The 15529-nt window shown below is 41.1% G+C and overlaps 1 protein-coding gene across 2 annotated transcripts in view; it reads right to left on the reverse strand.

Annotated features, from left to right (window-relative positions):
• The window catches only part of LOC310766652 (uncharacterized protein), a 139275-nt gene that overhangs the window by 40221 nt on the left and 83525 nt on the right, over positions 1 to 15529 (reverse strand). The window contains exon 4 of one of the 2 annotated variants that reach the window (XR_014550294.1): positions 8347 to 8475. The exons of the other annotated variant lie outside the window; for it this stretch is intronic. The gene's annotated coding sequence lies outside the window, so the exon portion shown is untranslated. Of the gene's footprint in view, positions 1 to 8346; positions 8476 to 15529 lie in introns of those variants that run through there. 2 annotated transcript variants of the gene reach the window in all.

Below are 15529 nucleotides of genomic sequence, written 5' to 3' on the forward strand. Positions count from 1 at the left end.
AGGTTACAAGCGCTTCAGGTTACAAACTCTGCTGACCTGGAAGAGTTACCTCGAGTTGAGAACTTTGCCCCAGGATGAGAACAGAAATTGTGTGCTGGTGGCGCAGCGGCAGCAAGAGGCCCCATTAGCAAAAGCATGCCTCTAGTTGAGAACAGTTTCAGGTTAAGAACGGACCTCTGGAACGAATTAAATTCATAACTAGAGGCACCACTGTATAAAGTTCATAGACAAGGTTTCCAGTGGCACACATAGAAATAATCGTAAAATTTAATTTCTCTGCGTCAACTACACAAAAAAGGGCCAGCAACAATGATTGACTTAGATATCTGAGATGCAATAGCTGTGCAAAGACTGCAAAGGAGAGCAAGGAAAGAAGAAAAGGACACACAGCAAGACACCAGCAGCTTCAGTTCCATAATTCATGGGGTCCTTATAGACATGCCAGGGATGAGAGTTGGGATCACCATATTCCAGAGGTTCCTCTCCAATCTCAGCAGCTGTTTTAGAAGAGGACTATGAGTCTGCCCCGTGCCAGTTATGGCACATGTGTGTTCCAGGGCTCTGCTTTGTTTAATATTTACATGAAATAGTTGAGTGGGGGTCATCCAGAGATTTGACTGAGGAGTCACCAATACACAGATGATAAACAACTCTATTTTTCCTTTTCATCAAAGTCAGGTAAGGCAGTGCTAATTTATTGCCTGGATATGATGTGATGAGGGCCAATAAACATAAGTTAAGCCCAGGCATAATGGAGATTTAGGACAGGATTCAAGTAATGTGCCCTGTCAGTGGAAACCCATGCAAGGACTTCCACTACCACTACAGGGCTTTACTTGGGACAGTGCATGAGGTAGAAGAGCCAACTTGCACCAAAGATTGTGGGGTGGGGTAGGGTGGCAGCAATGACATGTGTGTGATGTCAGGACATCAGGAGGAGCCAGAGGGCGGAGCCAAATGCAGCAGCAGCAGCACAGCTTCAATGGCTGGTGGCTCCTCCTCTAGAAGTTGGTGCCCATGGCATGGGGAGAGAAGACAGTAGATTATTCCCTCAGGCAAGCGGAATTGTCTGATTGCTACAATGAATTCCTCTCTTTGTTGGTAGGTGATTCATCTGAATGGGTGGTCTTCAGCCTTTTCTGGACAAAGATCCACCCCTCCTAAAAGGATCAGGTTTGCAACTTTGGGATACTCTTACTTCTTTGGAGGCTTTTGTCTTTCATAATGCAAAGCACCTTTCACCAGTTAAGGCAGGTGACAAGTTCTGTCATCTCCTGGACAGAAAGAAATGGTCACAGTTGTCCATACAGTAGTAGTAACTCATTTGTTGTATGTTGTATGTATGACTTTCTTTAGAGACTTCTCATAAACTCCAGTTCCTGCTGCTTGACTGGGGTTGATCACAGGGAGCATAACGAACCACTTTTGGAATAACTGGATATCTATCCAGTGCAATACAAAACGCAACCTCCTAGGGGGCAGAATGCAAGTGGTGGGCGAGGCCAGGGGGAAACGGGGGCTGAACAACAATTGCAACTGTATGTACAGAAGGCTGCATTCGGCTCATGCAAAAAAAAGATACATCAACACACATACATTCAGGCAAGTAAGAGGCATTGTCATAATTCAAGGATACATTCCAGCAAAAATGCTCAAGGACTGCCTGGAGCACAGCCGGGGGAAAGGGGTGTGGCCTGGGAAGAGCACTGAGGGCCAGACAGAAATGCCTGAAGGGCCACATTTGGGTCCCAGGTCTGAGATCCCCTATGCCCACCTTTGGGATCTGAGTCCGCTCCTGTATTAACCTAACTTCATTAAGATCTTTACTAGAGGTCTTCTTCTATGTCCTCACCCCAGACTTCAGAAGTGAAGCAGATGGTGAAGTCCTTCTCAGTGTTGGCACTCTGTCCTTGGAACATACTCCTGAGGGAGAATCACCTGATGCTGAACCTTCTGGTGCCAGCTGAAGCCACTTTGATTAGCCCAGGTGTTATAAAAGGTTGTAGGAAGAGCTGACTTTCATCCTCTCCTGAATTTGTACAATTGATTCAGCGGCGATAGACAGATAGATAGATATAGATATATATGTTAATGATTGGAATGATTTATGGATTAAACCACACAAGCCACTCTGAAAGCAATTTGCTTGCCATGAATTCAGAAGGAAATATCCTAGTGGCTAACACCTAATTCAAAACCAGCCAGATGGCACATTAGGTGAAGAAAACAATGATGGATTCATCCTGGCATAACTCCTGAAGGCCAGGAGTGTATGTTTGTGTGTGTGTGTTTGATTGTTTCTTAGTATGTGTGTCAACTTTATCAATTTTTTTCCTGCCACATGCCTCTTTTCTAATGGATTGTATCAGCTTCAGCATATTTATTGTAAACAGCATATTTTCAGACCAGAAGTGTTGTGCATAGTTGGTTAACACATGAAGTAATAATAGATGAAAAGTATTCACCCTCTTCACCAGTGTTCAAAGACTGTAAAATGGATGCTTCAGTGAGTGAAAGGAAAAACATTAGTGGCGTTCATTCTGCTCTTCCGACTTCTGGTTCTCGTACACTGTGGGATGGAAAGTAAGGTTCACAGATCATCTCCAAAGCTCTCAGAACCATGTTTGATACTTGTGCCTTGGATCCTAATTAGCCCTGCACAAACGGAAGGACTTCTTTCATTAATTGAGGAAACTGGGATCTCCAGCTGGAGTACACGTTGGAGGGTAGGGGGGCATTTCTGGTGGTTTGCCCCCTTTCCCCTACACTACGTCTCATACTATTCAGGAGGGTCTCCCAGTCCTTAAAGACAGATTTTCAAGGGTCGAAAGGGCTGCTGGGAGATGGGGAGATAAACTAAAAATGCTTTTGCTGCTGAGACCATCCTCTTAGTGGGATGCCATTAACAGGATGCTTTCCCCAGCAGAACCCTAACCCTAAGCCTGTGTTTTTCCTGTTGTCCCTGAGAAGCTCAAACAAGGTTTTTGTTGTTTGTTTTGCACTATAGAGAGGTTATAATGTCAGAGCTGGGTGCCAGTTTAATTGCAATACAGTTTAAATTCAGTGCATGAAAGGATCTCATGGCGGGGGGGGGGGGGAGAATGATGACCACCGATTCTTTAACTTCTGGTATCTTGTTCAAGATTTCTATAGATCAGGGACAAAATGCAGGTCTCCCGGCCGCTCCGTGCTCTTGGGATTCACTCCAGGCTACATCTTCCCAACCCAAACCACTCACCAGCCCTGATTTGCACTCTCCTTGGGCGCTGTTGCTTGGTTCAAACTCAGATAATGCTTCTTGCTCACCTGGATTGAGGATAGAGATGGATGTTAGGGCATGAAGAAATTAGCCTTCAGTACAAAGGGGAAATTCATATTGAATGCTTTGTCCATTTTTGCCTCTGGCCCCAAGCACTACTGGATTGTGGCCCCTGGAAGGTTGCCCAGAAAGGAATGTGGCCCTTGAGTTCTGCACCACTGAGATCGGAGATTTTGCATAAAAGACCTTGTAAGGTTAATGATGACTGAAGCAAGATGAAATTGCACAATGTATTTGTGTGTGTGTGTGTGTGTGTGTGTGTGTAACACACCCACACACCCACATGCACACTACATTTTCTTCCTGCTTCAGTCTTAAAACTGTTGCAATGGAATTGCTTTTGCTATTTTCTTGTTCTGAGTTCTGAGCTTGTTTGAATAAAGAAAATCTCAAAGCATAGGAGTTGCTTACTTATGGCTGCTTTGAGCATACAAATCTGAATGCTTTCTTCATGTTGCAAGTGCTGAAACAGGAAGCAGGAGCGAGCTGTACTTCCTGCTTTTGTGCTGCTTCTGTAACACGAGAAAATGGAGGGTGAGCATCTTTCATCTTCTGGGGAATGGGTAATGATTCTTGTGCTTCTTGTGCAAGGGCAGAACCCGCAGTGCTCAACCTTTCATCCTGGAACTTACCAGGGCTCTTTTTTTGGCTGGAACTCACCGAAACTCAGTTCTGGCAACACTCAGGTGGGCACCATTGCCATTATAAGAGAACAAGGAAGGCATTCATGGTGAGTTCTGGCACCTCTTTTTAAAAAGAAAAATAGCATTGTAAGTTACATGTTTTGTTTTGTTTTGTTTTGTTTTGTTTATTCCTCTGTATTTCACTGAGTGGCATGGGTCGTTTGGGTCTTTGTATCAGGGGGAATGAAACATGACCAGCCCACATTTCTCAGGCTACTATCTACTGCTTCTGCAACAATGTTTGGAACAATATTATCTGGATTATGGTTCCTTTGTGTGGTTTGCTTGTATTGCTATTTGGAGAACGAAATATCAACCAGGGGTGAACACAGTAAACTGTGTTAAATATGTTGCATCTTGTGTGCACTGTATGAATGCATTTGGCACCTGAGCAACTATCCATGACCTTACTGCTAAATCAATTTTCTTCTTCCACATTCTGAATGGATATATAAGTTTGGAAAATTAAAATGAAGGAAACAGCCACCAGTAAAGAATTTGTCTTGTGAAGAGGCTGACAGATTTATGTGAATAGGTCTATTGAAAATAATGAATATAAAATAGTTCAGCTGATATAAACGTATTCATTCCCCTTCCAATTATTTGGTAGCATTTTACATTAAATTAGTACAAAGTTCTTTGTAAAAACGAGATTCAGTAACAGAATATCTAATAATATTAGTTCAGAGAAAAAGTGTATCCTACTGAATCCTTCTAAAAGGAAGGCAATTATAACTAAACCCGTGGATAAATAGATAAGCTTCTTCAAGAATAAAATGACGAGGGATGTTGTTTGAAATGCTACATGTCCCCACTCTCAAATATAAGAATGTTTGAGGTTTCTTAGTGAGAAATAACCAGCACTTCCATGTGATGTCATCATAAGATCATAGGAAAAATATTGTTCCTTACTGCATCCTATAGGTGCCTCCCAATCATAAGTTTTATCGATTGCTCATATTTTGGGAGGTCTGTTCATGATATGTAGGAAATATATTGTGGATGGAATCTGTCCATCTCTCTCTGTCTGTAAAATGTCCAAAGTTCAGATAGACATCTGTTTAGTGTTTGATGAACACAGGAAGCTCATTATACCAAGTCAGATGGTTGGTCCATCTATCTCAATATTGTTTACACAGGACTAATCTATACTGGTCAATTTAAAACATTATAAACGCGTTATAAGCATGTGACAACAGAGAGTGCTTTAGAGCAATGTAAAATCGCCAGTGTAAAATTCCATTGAATTACATTACTTTTTAAAGCGTTTTTACAATCAGTGTAGATCCAGCCTCACTGCCAGCAGCTCTCCAGGGTTTCAGGCAGGTTTTTCTCCCAGTCCTATCAGGAGATACCAGGGATTGAACCTGGGACATGATTCATATGAAGCATGTGCTACAGTGCTTCTGAATGAGAGAAGGAGAGACTTCTGGAGACACCAAAGAGCAACTAGAACGGTTAAATGGCATAATCTTGTAATTTTGTTTGTCGCATCCACTCTAAAAAGTGAAGTTGTCATATAAGAAAATGTTAGAAGCATGCTTTGCAATCCCATATTTGGTAAGTAAAATAATGAAAACAATGTGATTGGATACTCATGACTGTATTATTCTTATTCAATGTGCTCCTTGATGTCATTTCATTTTGCCATTTGGCTGGGCTGTGTTTCATATGGCCGTTTAACAGTTTGCTGCCCTTTTAAGAAGTCAGGGTGTAACTCACCCCTTCATGGGTGCACCTTGTTGAACAGAAGGGGCTCTGAACAGAGTCCTCATTCCTCTTCTCTGGCTAGCCATTTAAAATTGCATGTGCGGGCCTGCAGAAGTGACTGTCTGACTGGCTGCATGAATGGAAGATGGACCTTCTATTGAATATAACTGTTTGTGTTGTTATACTGCATTCCAATTACCTCTCATATACACATCTCTACCTGCATGGGTATGGATCATGCCCTAACTTATTAAGACACATACCGGTACTTCCTTATGGATCAGCATTTAGGAAGCCCTGTTATATTCATGCCTCCAAAAGCACTGTTGGATCAGGCCACTGGTCCATTTAGTCCATCAGATGCCCATGAGAAGCCTGCAAGCAAGACCAAAATGCAACATTGCTCTCCTCACTTGTGATCCCCAGAATCTGGCATGCTACCTTTGATAGTGGAGATAGACTTTGTGGCTAGTAGCCATTCATAACCTTATCTGCCATTAATCTGTCTAATCCTTTTTTGAAACCATCCAAGTTGATGGCCATCATTACATCTTAAGCAAGTGGATTCCTTTAATACAGAGACAGGTAACAGGAGATGATATTTCACTCTATATTACACAGAAGGAAATGCCATTAGACTAGCATCTGAGAAGTCCTATAGTATTTGATTCAAGTTGATGCTGGTTGATTGTTCAGCTTTTCAGAAACTGCAACCAAAGCTAATTTCTCCATCTTCTTAGAAGTTCAACAGCTTTAAAAAATATGTATGGTACTCAGATTCCCAGCAAGTGATCAACTAGTTTATTCTTCATACCTCAATATATTACAAGGACGATCCATCATTTTAAATAAGTAATTTGATATCTTTACTCCTCTGTTCTTGGCTCAATTAATAAAAACGTTTCTGAATAAAAATGACTTTATGTTTAAAATGTTTTCTCCTATTACTCTTTTTGGAAAACCAATTATTTTTAGAGCCAGCACAATTTTAAATGTGGCAATTACACCACCAGCCAGGGCATATATTCTAAGATATATGCCCACAGAGCTCAAACTGAATTATTCTCAAATTGTTTTTCTCTCCAAATATTATCGGTAATACTTTTCTCTCTTTCCAGTAATAATAGAACCCCAGGTCAGCCAATGAAACTGGTGGGCAGTCAATTCAGGGAAAAGAAAAGAAAGTACTTCTTCATACAATACATAATCAATTTATGAAATTCCCAGCCAGAAGAGGTGGGGTGATGACCACTTGAAGTTAGATTGCTTTGAAAGGAAATTAGACAAATATGAGAAGGTTGCAGGTCTTTCAACAGAAACAGAAAAGCCAGATTTTGCAAGGCCTTTATTTATGTATATAGATTTGACATCCTCAGCCCCCATGTTATTTGTTTTATTGTTGTTGTTTTCTGTCTAACATCAGAACAGTTTTAATGCAGTCAGGGACCCATTGTACAATACAGTGTTACGTGCATAATCAAGCGTAATAATAATAATAATAATATATTTATACCCCGCCCATCTGGCTGGGTTTCCCCAGCCACTCTGGGCGGCTTCCAACAAAATATTAAAATGTCTGCCAAACATTAAAAGCTTCCCTAAACAGGGCTGCCTTCTTCTAAAAGTCTGGTAGTTGTTTTTCTCTTTGACATCTGGTGGGAGGACGTTCCACAGGGCAGGCGCCACTACCGAGAAGGCCCTCTGCCTGGTTCCCTGTAACTTGGCTTCTCGCAGTGAGGGAACCGCCAGATGCACCTTCTGGGCTAGGCCCATCATGTGCAGCATCCTGTTCTCACAGTGGCCAACCAGATGTCTGTGCAAAGCCTACAAGCTGGACATAACTGCAACAACACTCTGCTCACCTTCAGATTCTAGCAACTAGAATTCAGAGGCACAATGCCTCTGAAAGTGGAGGTAGAACAGAGAGCGGAGCTGGAAAATAATGCAAACAAGACATATACAACTTCACATTTATCCAAAATTCATTCTAAGATCATCTGAGTTCTTAATCTTGATTATCATTTTTAAAGGCAACCCTTCTAGTAATATACTCATTCTCCACCCGCCATAAAAAATTCTAACATCACACCCGGGTACATGCTTTAAAAGTGGGTCCTTCTTAACCCCATGAAAATATTCATGGGTCACCCAAATTCAATCAAGTGAGTCTGCTCTGGAATCTGAGTTTAATGGAGTGCTCCTCCTTCCCCGTTGCTGGTAGCCTTCTTCACAAGTCACACTCTTGATTCCAAAAGAACCTGGTTAAATTGACCCTCCATTAATATTGCTGGAAGAGATTAGAGAATTATGGAGCACCAACATCAAAGCTCTTTGAAGTATGGAAAATATAAGATACTTTAAATACTTGCTCATCTGATAACATTTCCAATTATCCAAAGTGTATATCAGTGAACAAGATCCTGCAGAATAGGCCTTCTACTCTTAAAAATCCATGTCCCTAATTCTTTGCAAGAAGCATGCTTTAGCTTTCTTATAATGTCAAGTATTGTTCACCAAGAAGGCCCTTTTCCAATAAATGTATACCACTTCTTTTTCAACAGAAAAACATAAAGAACCCCACCCCATCAGACTCTGCGACGACAGAAAAGTAGACAATCTGATTTACTTAGGGAATTGATAGTGGTTTCTGTGGAGGCAAAGAAGGATTTTCATAAATTATCGATTCTCTTGGTTTATGTAATCAGAAGAAATGTGATGTGCTTGAGATGCTGGGATTTTCCATATCTGTCCTGTGACCGAGAGCTTTGGGAAGGGTAAAAGCACAAAGAACAATTCCGCATAAATGAGCACTTCATACTTAACTCCCAGGCGTGCCCTTTAAAAGCTCCCACTGTAAAAATACAATTAAAAGTGTCTGCTTTAATCATCCATTAACTGATGGGCAATCTCTGTTGGTGCATGATAACATTTGATATGCTCAAATGGCCCAGGTTTTGTCACATGTGGGAGACACCAACATACCTTCGGAATGAGGAACTACTGAACATAAATCTACATTTAGGGGAGGTGATATTGCTGCAGCTGTTGCTAGACATTTCATAAATAGAAATCAATACCTTAGCAGACTATGATTCATGGAGACTGAACACATACCCCCCACTCTCCAAGCAGATACCAAAAAAGCAGACTTGGCAGATTCCTTAAAAATAACATTTTCAAAAAGTACTGTAAAGTGCTTAGACTCTGCTCCTCTTCTTCATTGTATATGTTCTAGTCAGTCTTTTTGACTCTCCAGATGAAAGATTAAAAGCAGTAGGATTGTGGAGAGAAGGGAAAGAATGTTTTGCATGTTGTTGAATTCAATATGTTGTTGAATTCAATTTTCAATATGTTGTTGAATTCATATGTACTGCCATTTAGGATTTGTTTTCCAAGACAGACAGATGCCAACTGGGTCAGGACAAATGGGACAAACAACTAATGGGAATCCAAAGGTTAGAACACATTCGTAGCTTTTGATATTTGTACTAGAGCTGTGTTGAAAATTTCTTCTGTACGTATTTGACCATGTTATGTTAATTAATGAGAAAAGAAATTGCATTTGAAAATTATCAAAAGGGAGAGCCTTTTTTGTGAAATTCTTCTGGCTATGGTGTGGGTTTTGCTGTTGTTGTACTCACCTTACTTTTGAGGTAGCTGAAGACTTTACAACTATCCTTTCTTTCATTCCACAAATCATATTTGCAGGGTTCTGAATTCTGCAGCCTTCTTGGGTGCTGCCCTTCTTCAAAACCCCATTATACCACATTGTTGGGTTTTTTTTTAAGGGAAATCTTTGTACTTTGACTTTTACAGAAATTAATGTGGAAATATAACCAAGGAAAGGCACACTATAGGGGCAATAACTGTTTTAAGGACACCTTTGCACTGCAGATTTTGAGGTCTACACATCCAAGGCCAAAAATTTGGCTGATGCCATGTATTCACTGATAAACTGAAACAATCACGGTGGTCAAGTAAGCAGCCTGACTGGCAGAAGATCTCAACACAATAAATCAAGATTTATATTTTGTGCCGTGTGGCAACATCTTCAGAGTGCCTTTCTTGAGCAAATACCTCTTGTGGCTCTCTCATAACTGATTTGAAGCAGGCCTGGTATTCATAAAGTTGTCTTGCCATGACAAAAAGGAGAAGTCAAGGTAAATACCTGGAGATAATTCTACTTTGGAAAAAAAGGGTATACAAAGATGAATGACTCTGCATTGTTCAATCAACCATGAGAACAGGCGAGAGATGTTAATCCCTCTTCATTTATATTAGATAAAATTCTGGCTCCGCTGGAGGCACGGGGAATTCTTTCAATATATTTATTTATTACAGTCAGGACTGTTAAATTCCTCCAGATAAAACTCTATATTAAAAACATCCTGAACATCTGCTTTAAAAAAGCTCCAACTCATGAAAAGTCACCTATTCAAGTGGGAGCAGTCTTTGGATAGAATATGATAAACACCCTGTTAGCCTCGTAATTAGCACCTATTACACTGCAAAAAACTGCCAAAGAGTGCAACAGAGCATCTTCTATCATCTAGCACTTAATAATGCAGTGATTCTGCATGTCTAGTCCTCTGTCTGAACTTGCCTGTTTTTTATACAACTAGGGTATGCTTTGTCACTGTTAGCTCCATTTGCATTGCAATATACCGGTATTTATTATTTAGGGCTGTGTGGAATGTTTTTGTGTATGTACACATACATTTGCATCAAGATGTACACTTTTATGGAGCATGTTCTTGCAATGAAGCTGTTGGCAAATTGTGCAAAATGGTTTTACCCTCAAAAGTGTAGTGCGTGGAACTTGTGCAATCTCTTAACCAATCTGAAAAGACTAAGGAAAAAATTGCTGCTTCTTGGTAGCTTAGGAAGCACACATCAATTGTAAGTCAAAGGAAAGGTATCATAAGCTGAATTCTGTGAGATGGTAGGCAGCCATTGTCAAATACAGACTAAGAGGGTGTGTTCCCTAACCCAGGATTGTTGGAATAAAAAATATATGAAAAGAGTAGCTGGTGCCTGAAATATAGCAAGCAGAATGCATTGCTCTGCTGACCAGAGGCCAGTGCAGGGGCCAGACTGCCTGCAGAAAAGTAGGAGCTAAAGTTGTATACTCCTATTCCTTAATTCTTTCCTTTGAGGCCAAAATACTCTTAAGTCCCCAGTAGCTCTCTTGGCTAGGTTCCAGCTGTAGATCAAGATATCTCTCATTCAAGGCTTGCAGTTATCAGGACAGCCACCGATATTTTGCAGTGTCTCACTGTGAGCTGTCACAGATTTAGTACAGGTATTTGAGCTAGCAAAGAGGTGGGACAGGTTTAGAGTGTAAAACTTAAGGTATGTAGCAGTCAAGATATCTCTCATATCTACTCTGCTACATATGCATTCATGAAAGAAGGACCCACTTAGCTTAATCGGTTGGCATAGTGCAGTTTCTAAGCCAAATTCTACTCATGCAATGGGGATATTTCCCGTCCAAACCTCTTCACTTCAACTCCCCATGAGCCCCTTGAAAATCTGTTCTCAGGTGTGTGTGTGTGTGTGAGAGAGAGAGAGAGAGAGAGAGAGAGAGAGAGAGACTGTTTATTTGATGATGTTTCAACTACTATTGTTAGCTGCTTTGGGAAGGTTTTACCCTGCATGCAAAGCTCTTAAATTATCAGTAAATATAGAACAGCATGGGGTGGATGATGTGTAAGAGATGCAGCAGGAAAGAGAGAATATTCAGAATTTGCAGTGCACCCCCCACCTCCCATAAGCCAGAGTGCTTTTTCTGCCCATCCCAGACACCTTTGGGTGACTCAAAGATGTTGGGAGATGTGAAAACAGACATCAAATCAATTGGATAGAAAGCAGATATTTCGGAGGTCTCACCACAGCAGTGGACCTTGGGGTCTCAAATTTCCGCGGCGCCCTGTGCATTACCAAAATTTTGCACCCCAACTCTCACCTTCGATTTTACAGCATAGCTGAGGCGCCCCCTGCAGCTCCCCAAAGGCTCTGCACCCAGTGCAACCAAATGGGTCGTGCTCTCTTAAATCTGCCTCTGCTCACAGGATAGGGAAGTTTGCGAAGAAAACATCTCACCTTTTGCTTCTTCAAATATTTATGTCTTGTTGAAGCTACTACAATCCAAGGAGAGCAGCAGCCTGTATATATTTAGGCCCTGTCTGCTCCGTATGTTTAAGTCAGCAGGTTTTATTTGACTCCTGCTGTGACCATGCGGTTTCCTCATTTGTGTGTGTGCGTGTTGTCTGCCTGTGTAAATAGCAAGAGCATAAACAGTTCTACCTCACAATGCAAATCAGTGTTTGCCTTGGATTCTCTGACTCCGCAGGCTGGCAGCCTTTTAGCTAAAATTAGCCACTTTCCGTTCAAGAGTGGGAAGAACAGTTTTTGACTCTTTTTTAAGGTTTACGATGGGCACTGGAGGACAGAACAAAATGCTAGAGCATTAATAGTTAAAAAGCCTCTTAGTAAATAGCATGATGGCAAAGCAATGTGACTTTTTCCCAAGCTATATATTAATGTTCTCTGGCTCATTAATACCGGGGAGGTGTGGAGATTGCTCTGAGCTGAGTAATGTAATATCATGTCAGTCCAGCAAGGCGTCAAGTGTAAACAAATTAGGAAAATTCAAAGCTGCTTATCTGGATTCAAAACAACAGCTTATATTGAATATGGGCTATTTTCAATTTGGTTACGTATTAAATAAACAAAGTTAAGTAAATTTGTACCGTGTCTAACAAATATACAGTATTATTTTTTAAGTATATACTCTCTTTTAAAAACTAAATATTTACTTGGTTAAATAGCTGAAAATGTCTTTGCTTTACTCTGTCCTTTTTTAAAATAAAAATAAAACTTAGAGTTGACAGAATAATAATTTACATGAAAAGAGCAGCCGTCCCCACAGTTGATGCATCTTTCATTTCTTTGGCTGCCCTGACCTTTAGTTTCACTCCTCAGTCTGGCACACACATGCACACCCATTCCAGTCTCCATTATAGACTGGAGCTGTTTTCCTGGAGAGCCATTTACACATTCTTACTTTCACTGAGCTTGTAACTGGAAGACCAAAGCCAACTCCCTTTCAAAATGGAGATTTGCAGCCAAGGAAATGGGTGGTGCTGTGGGTTAAACCATAGAGCCTAGGGATTGCTGATCAGAAGGTTGGTGGTTCGAATCCCTACAACGGGGTGAGCTCCCGTTGCTCGGTCCCAGCTCCTGCCAACTTAGCAATTCGAAAGCAAGTAAAAGTGCTCCCTTGGCCAGTAAAGCGAGATGAGTGACGCAACCCCAGAGTCGTCCGCAACAGGACCTAATGGTCAGGGGTCCCTTTACCTTTACCTTTGTCACTTGATCTAAGGCTAAACACTTACATGTTAGCTAGCAGAAAAACAACAGCAGTTAATTATCAACCCATCAAGGAGCTCAGAGACCACTTCCTGCTGTTATTTAGCATCAATGGAATCTCCCAGTTAAACTCTTTCAGCAATACACATAGGTATTCTTCATTTCAGTGTCAGTTAAATAAGTATACTTAACAGGTGCTGGAGGAGATGCTTGAGAGTCCCATGGACTGCAAGAAGATCAGACCTATCCATTCTTAAGGAAATCAGCCCTGAGTGCTCACTGGAAGAACAGATCTGAAGCTGAGGCTCCAATACTTTGGTCACCTCATGAGAAGAGAAGACTCCCTGGAAAAGACTCTGATGTTGGGAAAGATGGAGGGCACAAGGAGAAGGGGACGACAGAGGACGAGATGGTTGGACAGTGTTCTCGAAGCTACTAACATGAGTTTGACCAAACTGCGGGAGGCAGTGGAAGAAAGGAGTGCCTGGCATGCTCTGGTCCATGGGGTCACAAAGAGTCAGACACGACTAAACAACAACAACTTAACAGGTACTCTAACGTGGAGCTACAGCCTCCCCGGAAGCAGTGAGCTACCTAGCTAAAAGCAACAAATCCAGGCAGTATATAAGAACATAAGAACAAAATGAGAGTTTTGTTGGACCACACAAAAGCTTTGTCTAGTCCAGCCTGCTGCTTCCTGGAATGGCCATCCAGATGCCTATGGAAAGCCCACAAGCAGGACATGAGGGCAATACCTTTGTCACTTTGTTGTTTCTTAGTGACTTATATTCAGAAGCATGTGGACACGTGACCTCTGTTCCTGCAGGTAGTATATAGCCATCATGACCACTCACCACTGGTAGGCAGCTCTAAGTAGATACTGTGCACTGTCATCTTGACAGCCTTGTCTTTGAGAACTCAGACACACCACCTCTTTTGGGGCAAGGTGTTACCCAGCCATTCTCAGTCTTCTTTCAGAAGCCTATCCTGAACCTCAGCCATTTTCAGCTGATGAGGGCCAAATGAGCTATCAAGAAAACAATTTCCTTCAAAGATAGGACACCATTTTTCAGGTTTTGCAAACTAATTGCACAAAATAATGAGATGTTGTCTAGTAAGAGTGCATTTTAGTAGAATGACTCCAATTAACTGATAAAGACTTCAGGCCATGAAAACGGAGGAAAGCTGGTACCAGGGACTCTCAAAAACTTTTTATCTGCCAACCTATCCCCAGAAGGTAGAAAGGTGATGAAATCTTTCTTCCAATATTATTTGTCATTGCTGAGGAGTATCAGTAGCCCAAAGATGGGGCTGGAGAGGTGGGGGAAGTGTGAGTACAATAAAACATTACAGTGGTACCTTGAGTTACAAACGCCTCAGGTTACAAAGGCTTCAGGTTACAAACTCCGCTAACCTGGAAGAGTTCCCTTGAGTTGAAAACTTTGCCCCAGGATGAGAACATAAATTGTGTACTGGCGGCGCAGTGACAGCAAGAGGCCCCATTAGGAAAAACATGCCTCTAGTTAAGAACAGTTTCAGGTTAAGAACGGACCTCCGGAATGAATTCAGTTCGTAACAAGAGGTACCACTGTACAAGTGTAGACTAATAGAATTTTGCATTCATTTACCTGATGGATAAGCCAAGACAAACAGCTGCCTTTTACTTCTGTGAAATAGATTTTTATTCTCACATTGGATTTTTTCACCTATGATCACTACATTTTTAAGGGATCATTGATGTGCATTTGATTTGGAATGCATTTTATTATTATTTTTCTTGAGGAGTAGTCCAACACTGTAGCAACACAAAATGAAAACAAGCAAACAATGAAAACCTGTTTTGGCTCATCTAATTCTTTCTCTTTTTTATTTCTAGTGTTCTCTGTAGGGTCTTAACTTCTGCATTTATCTGAAATCACAATGACTGGCACCAGCATTTTAAAAAAACAAAGAAGGCACACTTGCATAAAAAAGGATTATTATGTTTTGTAAAAGCTTCCCAAATGCAGATATTTTATTTTTAGAGAGAGAGAGAGTAGACATGGCAGTATCCTGCAATTAATGGTTGCATTACATTGGGATGATAGCAGGCAACCTGAGACTATCTAACAGCCAATACCTGTATCCTGATGTGTGACCAGATGCTTGGAATAGCCCCACTTGTAGCATCTTAATTCTAACTTTGCTTAAAAAAAATATCTGTATTGATTCTCATGCTTTTATTCTTTATTTATGGCATTATCAGTTGGCATGGCCTTCATATTGTTACAAACCACCTTCAATCTCTGCTGAGTGGTAGCAAGATTCCAGAGGGTCCCATGATTAAGTTTCCTTCTGGAAAATTAATGAAATATGGTTTGTTTGAACATATTTACAACCTGTGCCTAGATGGAGAGAGTTTCCAGCATCTACATTGCAAGAGAATCCTTTGCTGCCCCGCTAAGAA

This window comes from Podarcis filfolensis, assembly GCF_964270895.1.
Source record: "Podarcis filfolensis genome assembly, chromosome: 7".
Classification (NCBI taxonomy): Eukaryota; Metazoa; Chordata; class Lepidosauria; order Squamata; family Lacertidae; genus Podarcis; species Podarcis filfolensis.